At 59.8% G+C, this 7,057-nt stretch overlaps 1 long non-coding RNA gene across 1 annotated transcript; it reads left to right on the top strand.

The window, feature by feature from the left end:
• Nucleotides 1–1,440: 1,440 nt before the first annotated feature.
• On the top strand, nt 1,441–6,466 carry LOC129200901 (uncharacterized). Its single transcript, XR_008575154.1, has 4 exons — nt 1,441–1,508; nt 1,699–1,808; nt 3,352–3,520; nt 6,119–6,466. It is a non-coding gene; the product is annotated as an uncharacterized LOC129200901 (long non-coding RNA).
• Nucleotides 6,467–7,057: the final 591 nt, after the last annotated feature.

The raw sequence follows: 7,057 nt of genomic DNA, 5'->3' as shown, positions 1-7,057 counted from the left end.
CCCAAGCCCCGCCCCTCACGCAAACTCCGCCCCCGACGCACGCCAAGCCCCGCCCTCACGCATCGCACAGCGCATGCTCGCTCGGTGCTGCCGCCTAGTGACCAAATTTCGGTACTGCAGCGGCAGCGCCGCGCATGCGCAGTGCAGCGCCACGCCCCCTCCCGGAACCACCGGCAGCCGCTGTGCAGGGGCTGCTGTGAGCCGAGGGAGGAGCGGAGGCGTCGCCGGGCTGCGGCTGCACGGAGGGAGAAGGTGAGCGGGGCAGGGGACGGACCGGCGGGTCCCGGGAAAGCCCCGAGGAGGGCGGCGGCAGCGGTGCCGCCTCCGAGGAGAGGCGGGGGGGCGGGGGGCGGCGGGGTCCGTGTCACAGAGGGGAGGGGGGCTGCCCGGAGCCGTGCGGCGGGTGGGGGGGGTGCGCGCCGTGTCGGAACCGGGCGGGAGACCGTCCGGAGCCGCCGCGCGGCGGGGCTGCCCGGAGCCGGCGGGCGTCCGCGCCTTTCGGAGGTGGCTGAGGGGAGGCGGGGCGGGGGCGGGGGGGGGGCGCCAGCCCGGAGCCGCGCTGCGGAGCTCGGGCTGCCGTCGCGGCTCGGCGGGGCTTTCGGGTGAGTCGGCTTTGGGGTGAGGGCACGGGACGGTGTCCCCGCAGGGTCAGGAAGCGTGGAAGGCTGCCTCCCGCGGCACGCCGGCAGTTGCAGTCTTGGGGCACGCGGCTGCTGGTCGGCCATATTGGCTCCCCGGAGCACGCCGGGAAGTGTAGTCTTACGGCACTCTAATGGCTGCCACGCGGCGCTTGCCAGTGCGTGCCGGGAGGCGTCGTTTTCGCGGACGTGGCTGCCGGACAGCCCGACTTGCTCTCGCAGGAGCGCGAGGTTGGGGTTTTTTTGCCGGTTTCGAGTGGTTTTCTGCAGGCTTCCAGCCGCTCCCTCGCCGAGCAGCGTGCGGCCGTGCTACGAGAGCGCGCGCGCGGCGAGGCGTTGCCCGGTGTCCCGAGACGAGCGCTACCGGTCGGACTCTCCGGAAGCCTGTCCGGCAGCCCCAGGCCGCCCCCGAGCCCTGGCGTGAAGGCGGCAAGCTGGCCCTCGCCTGTGCCGCTTTCTTCCTGAACAGGGGTGCTGGCGGCGGCGGCAGCGGCAGCAGCGCGGGGAAAGAGCGGCGTCTCCGGAAGCCCCTGCAGAAGGAGGAGGGTCTCCGGCCAGGGCCGACCTCCGGTAGTAACGGCCACTGCTTTTTCTTTCCCTCTCCCAGGCCGCGCTGAGGACGTGGTTGCCCGTCCCTCCCTTGGGGATGCCGTCGACTGCACCCGCCTCGCCTGTGCCTGGCCTGGCTCGCCTCGTGGCGTGGGGGCGAAAAGGGACAGGCGGCGGAGCGCTTACCGGCCGTGGACAGCAGCTGCCCTAAGGGAAGCTGGAATGGCCAGAGAAAGGTGAAGAAGAAGAAGAGAAGAGATGGAAGGCTCTCCGGCCGGCAGCTGCCTCCCGCTGCAGGCAAGAGAGCGCCTGCCTCGCCGGGTGAGGAAAGATCCCTCGTTGCGCTCCGCGGCAGGTCAGGCTGCCGACGGGCACCGCAGGGTCGCCACGCGTAATCCAAAGCACGGTGCGGCCCGCGTACCGAGGGAGGAGGGAGGGAGGCAGGAGGCAGGCTACTCATCTAGGCAGACTCGTCTCCTCGGAGCTGTAAGACACCCGTGTATTCTCTTAGGCGGAGGACAGCCGAGCGACCGGAGTGACAGCAAAGGAAAGGCGGAGAGCGGGAGAAAGAAGCGTCTGCGCTGGCAAGCTCTCCCGGCAGCGCCGAGAGCCAGAGCTGCGGTGAGTCCTGGGCCCGCGGGGCCCCATCGCCTCTCCTCTGCGTCGCGGGCCCTCCTCTGCCCCCCTCGCTTTCCCCCCCCGCTGTGGGGTTTTTTGGTTTGCTTTCTGCTCCCCGCTATGTTCTTTTTCCATCTCGCTCTGACGGGCTGCCTGTCCCCACCTTTTTTAGGTCCTCGCTCTCTCTGCCCCGTAGCCCGTGGCTATTGTTTCCTTCTCTCTCTCCCTGTCTCTCTGTCCGGCCCCCAGCCACTGTTTCTGCATTCCTCCCCCTCGGTCCTGTAGCCTGTCGGTATTCTGCCATCTCTGGCTCTCTCTGTGCGGCTCCTCGTTCCTGTTGTTCGAGGTCTTCCTTCTCGGCTCCGTAGCGAGTCGTCGTGAGTCTCTCTCTTTCTCTCCGTCCCTCTTGAGCCTCTTCCCTGCCCCTCGTTTTGAAGGCCCGCCTCTCTGTCCCGGCACCCGTCGCTATGGTTCCTTTTTTCGGTCTGGCTCCGTCTCGCTCCCCGTCCCTGTTTTTCTAAAGTCTCCCCTCTCTGCCTCCTAGCCCGTCGGTACCTTTTTCTTTCCCCGTCGCGGTTCGTCTGGCTCCCTGTCCCTCTTTCTTTCTTCCTTCCTTCCTTCCTCCCTGTCTGCCCCGCAGCCCGTCCCTTCGTTCCTTTCTCCTTCCCTCTCTGTCCCTCTCCCGGTCCCCGGCATTAAACTCTGCTTCTCTGCCCGGTAGCTCGCCACCGTCTTACCTTTCCCCGTCTCTCTCTCTGTCCAGCTCCCTCTCTCGAATCTTCAATTCCTCCCTGTCGCTGCAGAAGCCTGTCGGGACTTTTTCCCCTGCCCGGCTTGCCTCTCCCTGTCTCGCGATTCCTCCCTCTCTGCCCTCTTAGCCGCGACCGTTTTTATATTCTCCGTCTCTCCCTCGGTCCGCCTCGAGATCCCGATTGTTTTTTAAAGCGACCGAATCGTCGAGGTTGGCAGAGACCTTTACGATTATCGGGTGGAACCGCGAACCTGGCGCTGGCAAGTCCCCCTCTGCCCCGCAGCCCGTCCCTTCCCTTCCGACGGCCTCTTTCTCCACCTCCCTCTGTCCGGCTCCCGGCCCCTCTTTTCCACTTCCCCCTCTGTACCCTGTGGCTTTCCCCCTCTTCTTTCTCTCTCTGTCTCTGTTTGAGGAGGAGCAGCTGCCGCCCCAGCGTTCGCACCCCGTTCACGGTGTCGCGCGCACACGCTTCTTCTCGGGCGCGCTTCCTCCTCCTCCTCCTCCTTCGGGCTCGACCCGAGGCTTCCGGCAGCAGTCTCCGGGTGTCGGATTTTGTAAAATAATTAACGTAACTGAAAGGTGCAGCAGCGGGATCGGCCCGGGCGGGGCGCCTCCAAAGAGAGGGACCCCGAACAAAGAAATCCCGGGGCCGTTCCACGCTTGGGTCCCGGACACCCGCCCCCTCGCGCGCTGTCCGCGCGTCCCTTAGTCCCGCGGTGACTTTTGGTCTGGGGTCTTCTACCGTCGTCTCGGATTCTTCTTCTGTATAGCTGTGGGCGGTGCGTTATTCCACAGGTGCTGCTGCGCCGATGCTCCGTACGTTCGCAGTAACGGGTAGAGCGGAAGGCTCCGTGGCCAGGGAAGAGCGGCACGGACACGTTCCTGCTCGCTCCGTTGCACCGGAATTTCGACGGCTGGGTTCGGCCGCTAAATTGATGGCGCTACCGGAAGAAATTTCAGAGAAGTGAGTACTGTGCTTGTCTTTAATCTTTTAAAGTAATTTTTCTACGGGCGCCCGGTCCGTGGCTTAGATATTTGGTTTGCGGCGAAACAGACCCGGAACGTGGCTCCAAGTAGCGTTCCGATTCGCTGAAATTCCCCGTAGTCAGAGAGCAAGAATGGTGAATGTTGCTTGGCGGTTTGAAATCTCAGGCTTTCTCTGAAAGCTGACCTGCCAGAATGAGCCGAAAGCAGGCCGAACGCCAATAGGGATGCCGCAGAAAAGGTCCTCTTCTTGACAGGAGAAGAGCTTGGCGAAACGTCAGCGCCGTTTCCCGTAGGGCCTCCGACGTACCGGTTCGGCAAGCGTGGGCTTTGTGCGATTCCCTCGGGGACGATGGCGAACAAACCTTGTACGGCAGAGAGCATCTTAGCTTACTTTCCATCTCCTGCTCGGTTACTTGCAGAATATTTAATTTGGCGTCGCACGGACCCAGAGGGACGGGTCCCCAACTCATGCTGGTAGGGCAACCCCAGTACCAGCCGGTAAAATCGGAAAAGAGTACGACGTTTTGAAACGTTTGCCTTGCGAGGAGAAGGGCCGTCTCTCGTTAGGCAACTGAATTCTGCGACCGATTTCCACGCCTCACGCGCGTGCGTGCGCGCACACGCGCCCCCCCCACCCCCCCCCCCCAACAGGCAGGCTTTGAAGGAGGCAGTCCCTAAGGCAACGCGATCTAAAACGTGGAAGTTTTTTTTTCTATTTTTAATAGTTTCTTACGGTTAGGAGGCTCGTGTGAGCGTTTAGCCTGTCCTGTCCTTAATTCTGACCCCACTGGCTGGTGCAGTAGGTCGGTCGTGTGACAAAAACAGCATGAAATTTGTCCCTGTGCCGGCTGCGTCCCGTGGTAAAGGAGTACATCTGTTATTCCTGCGTGAAAGATGTTTGATGAGCGTACCGCATCGTCAGAGCTGCTCTTGGTCTGCCTGCAAGCCGTGGGTTATGATTTAGAAATACGTTCGCCTACCGTTCCTTAACTGTGTTGTTTTGGTTTTTATTTTTTCAAAGAAAGGGTGGCTTTTTCGTCGATCTCTTTGTGAGAGTATCAAATCAGGCGGCGGTAAATACGTAGAAGCAACTAGGCGTACTACGGCGTGTACCGGACAGCGTTGGCGTGCCGCTCTGCTAGCAGCGGAGAGCCAGATGAGGATGCCCGTGGTAAGTACTCGTTCTGCCTCCGGCTGAACGGAAAGATTCTCATGTTGAGGGTTCCTGGGCTTGTCTGTGTGATTAGCATTACTTTTTTTTTTTTTTTTTTTTTTTTTAATATGAAACAGGGTCAGATAATTGTTGATGAGTGGGACTTTGCGTACTCCTTTAGGTAGTTTTTCGTACTGAACCTTAGATCGGTTACAAAACTTAATCTTTGTGCAGTTTACACGTTTTGTAGCAACTACAAAGACATTTATCCTGTAGGTAAGCTGAAAATAAAAATGCGGTTTCTCACCTGATTTTTCTTTCGGAGGAACGCTCGCCCCCAGCGGCTGGGTTTTTTTGCTAGTGTTGTCGGGGGGAAGGAACGGCGGCGCTTGCCTGGTTTCTTCCCCTAGCCAGGGACCTGAAACTTTGTTTTCCTCAGCTGTTTCACTAGAAATTTACAAGTGTCGGTGGTCAACAGTGGCAGAGAATTGGGTGGCGTTTTCAATTTCAAAGGGAAGGAACGTGTTGATGTTAATTCTGTTACCAAAAGCGAAGTACCAGCTGCTTCCTCTTTCTAGATCTTCTCTCCTTTCGCCGTCCTCCCCGAGGGGTAACGTGGCCACGCCGTATACCTTTTCTGCTCTGGTACCGTTCGTTTGATACGCAGGAGCGCTGTGAAATAAATAGAAGGGCTACGGACAGACATCTGCCATCGTTGCGGCTGCCTTAAATCGTGTATTTGTCCCTTTAGCCCGTCATTTCCTTTCCGCTCAGTTGAGTTACGTGCAGCGTCAGGTTCCGGTCGAGAGCGGTGCCGCCGAACAACGCTCTCGGAGCGTGCGCGGAGGAGGGCGACCGAGATGGCGAGAGGTCTCCGAGGCGAGACTTAGGGGGAGCGGCTGAGGTCACTTGGTTTGTTCAGCTTGGAGAAGGGAAGGCCGAGGGGTGACCTCATCGCAGTCTTACACCTTCCTCGAGGGGGACGGCGGAGGGGGAGGCGCTGACCTCCGCTCTCTCCGGTGACCGGCACTAGGACCCGAGGAAACGGGACGAAGCTGCGTCAGGGCAAGTTCAGACCGGACGTTGGGAAAAGGCTTTTCACTGAGAGGGCGGTCGGTCAGTCACGGAACAGGCTCCCCAGGGAAGCGGTCGCAGCCACCGAGCCTGTCAGGAGTTCAAGGAGCGTCTGAACGATGCTCTTAGTCGCACGGTTTAGTTTTAGGTAGTCCCGCGTGGAGCGGGGGCTTGGTCTCGGTGATCCGTATGGGTCCCTTCCAACTTGAGATACTCTATGATTCTGTGAAATCTTCTGGGTTAGAAACGACCTTATTGTAATAGAGAATTCGCTGAACGTGGCTTTGTGCAAGGACTGTCGTCTTAGAATATCTTTTTTTTTTTTTTCTTCCCCCCCCCCCCCCCCAGATATGAGAAAAGCTCTGTCCAGAGATATGGAGACGAAATCAGTTGTACCTCACCCTGTGACACCGGAAGACATTGAGTAACTGTAAGCTGTGATGCTCAGTGAAATTACTAAGAGCGTTAAGTTTCCCGTGCCTTTGCTTTCACTCTCCCATTCTCTTGTCTTGCGGCACGTCGCATTTGTTGAGGCCGTGGAAGCGACACCGGGAGCGATGGGGTGTCAGAACCAGGTCCTCCTGCCTGTCGCTGGTTTTGCTTACCTTCGCCGTCTCTGTGTACCAGCCTGCATCTCTCTCTCTGTTCCTCAATCCCTGTCCTCTCTTCTCTGTTCTGCTTTGTTTCACTGCGTATGTCCCGTTCCCTGTCCCACCTTTAGCCTTCCTTCCTTCTTCCTCGCCTTTTTCTTTGTCCTGTTGTCCTGCTCCCCGACCCTGTTTCTCGCTCCATCTGACCGTCCTTTTCCTGGCACCTTTGTGTCTCTGCTCCTTGCCCCCGTCTTTCTCTCCCCTCTGCCCAGTCCTCGTCTCCCTCTTTTGTCTCTCTGTCCCTCTGTCCTCCTTCTGCCTCTGCCCCTCTGTCCTGCTCCCTGCCCCTCTTGTTCTCACTCTGCCCCAGCGTCCCGCTCCCCGGTCCTCTTTCCCTCTGTTGCTCTCTCCTTTTATCTCTCCTTCTCCCTGCTCCCCAGCCCGGTTCTCTCACGCTCCCGCTTCCTTTTTTTATTCTCTGTTGCTCTGTCCTGCTCCCCGTGCCGCTGTCCCTCGCCGTACCTCTCGGTCCGGCTCCCTGCCCTTATTCTCTTTTCCTCCCTCGCCGTGGCGCTGCCCGCCCAGGGTCGTTTCTGCCTCTCTGTCCCGCTCCCCGTCCTGGTTTGTCGGTCGCCGTCCCGCTGCCTCTCTTCCTGCCGCTTCTTCCTCCCTCTCTGTCAGGCTCCCTGTCCCCGTC

Source organism: Grus americana, unplaced genomic scaffold, assembly GCF_028858705.1.
Source record: "Grus americana isolate bGruAme1 unplaced genomic scaffold, bGruAme1.mat scaffold_641, whole genome shotgun sequence".
Lineage (NCBI taxonomy): Eukaryota > Metazoa > Chordata > Aves > Gruiformes > Gruidae > Grus > Grus americana.
Note: the sequence above shows the minus strand (reverse complement) of the source record. Positions and strands in the feature narration are given on the sequence as shown.